This window comes from Marmota marmota, unplaced genomic scaffold (assembly GCF_001458135.2).
Source record: "Marmota marmota marmota unplaced genomic scaffold, marMar, whole genome shotgun sequence".
Lineage (NCBI taxonomy): Eukaryota > Metazoa > Chordata > Mammalia > Rodentia > Sciuridae > Marmota > Marmota marmota.
The window spans coordinates 1-1,838 of NW_026012864.1; the positions used below are offsets into that span (position 1 = coordinate 1).

General features: G+C 44.3%; 1 long non-coding RNA gene across 1 annotated transcript; it reads left to right on the plus strand.

The window, feature by feature from the left end:
* The first annotated feature begins 143 nt into the window (after positions 1 to 143).
* On the plus strand, positions 144 to 1,431 carry LOC107135021. Its single transcript, XR_001502506.2, has 2 exons — positions 144 to 480; positions 1,292 to 1,431. It is a non-coding gene; the product is annotated as an uncharacterized LOC107135021 (long non-coding RNA).
* The last annotated feature ends 407 nt before the right edge of the window (positions 1,432 to 1,838 follow it).

The window sequence follows — 1,838 nt, forward strand, 5'->3', positions numbered from 1 at the left end:
CTCGGCGGACACAACATCTTTGTTTGTATGTGGTGCTCAGGATCGAACCCGGGCCACACGCATGCCAGGAGAGCGCGCTACCGCTTGAGCCACATCCCCAGCCCCGATACATTTTTTTAAATAACTTCACTTATATGGTGCTGAAGATCAAACCCAGTGCCTCACACATGCTTGGCAAGTGCTCTACCACTGAACCACAACCCAAGCCCCTACTGTATCTTTTTAAATGATTGATCAAATGCACCTTTATTCTGTTGTGAATCCTGAATTTTTTTCTAAGTTGGAGAAACTGTAGTATCCTGGTTCTCTCTAGGCTTTGCAGCATGACGTGGTGTCTTGTATCTTATTTCAGAGGAGAGGAAGATGATTCTCTGGCTATCAAACCACCCCAGCAGATGTCTCGGAAAGAAAAGGCTCATCACAGGAAAGACGAAAAGAGAAAAGAGAAACGCAGGCATCGCAGCCATTCAGCAGAAGGGGGTACCAGTAGTCTTTGTGTTTTTCTCCTTTTTTCATGATCTGCCTTCTCCAGACTATAGCAAAGGGAGTAGAAGTTTAATAAAAAAGTAAACTCCTTTAGAATAACCATTTCATTTTCCTTCTGGTGTTTTTTCTCTCTCATTACATTATTTTTAAATTTATTTATATGGAAAATAGTCAATCCAATAATTGGAGAAAAATACACACATAAAAAAGAATGGTTGTGGGGCTGGGCTGGGGCCCAGTGGTAGAGCGCTTGCCTAGCATGTGTGAGGCCCTGGGTTCTATTCTCAGCACCACACACAAACAAAAAAGTAAATAAAGGTCCATTAATAACTTAAAAAAAAAAAAAAAGAATGGGTGTTTGGTCAAATTCAAGTAACAGATTTGGCTTGTTTAGAGGTTTAATCTCATGCCAGTATCAAGGGGTACTAAGGGGCACTAGGAACAGAGGGCCTTTTTAAAATTTCATTATTATAAATGCAGTTGGTTAATTAATTTAGTTTTATAATATAGAAGTCTGTCAAATAAAGGAACAAAACTTTGTAGTTTATGTATTGCTTTTATTTATTTATTTATTTTGGCATGGGGATTGAACCTAGGGGTGCTGAGTTATATCCCTGACCCTTTTTATTTATTTTTGGGGAGACGAGTCTCACTAAGCTGCCCCAGCTGGCCTCAAACTTGCAATCCCCTGCCTCATCCTCCACAGTTGCTGAGATTATAGGTGTGCACTACTACATTTGGCTCATCAAAGTTATGTTTTGGTAAACTAAGCTGTTTTTTCATGACACCTATCATTTCCTCTCAGGGAAGCATGCTAGAGTGAAAGAAAAGGAAAGAGAACACGAGCGTCGGAAACGCCATCGAGAAGAACAGGATAAAGCTCGCCGGGAATGGGAGAGACAGAAGCGGAGGGAGCTGGCACGCGAGCATTCCAGGAGAGAGAGGTGAGGCCTGCTCCATTCAGGAGCCTTCATCCAGGGCCATGATGGTCAGGGTCCTGCAGGGGCAGCGGAGCATTCCATACCTGAGCATGATTAGCGTAGAGCAGTATATGGACAATGGGTGCAGCATGGCAGATGTTGGGTGGTGGTCACCTGGAGGAATGTCCTGCAGGAAGTGAGGCAGGTGTGTCTGAATTGACAGAGAAGCTGACCAAGGCCCCAGAACTCTGAGTAGCCTTCCACTCAAGGCTGGCATGGAAGTCATCATTAGCCAGTCATAGTTGTAACTCCCTGAGAGACTCGGTTTGGAGTGATGGTGGAAGGAGAAGGAAAACTGCAGGGCAATGCTGGAGGTCACAGGTGGGAATTCAGGCACACGGAGGTAAGGGTTAGGCCATGTGTGAGTCCCTG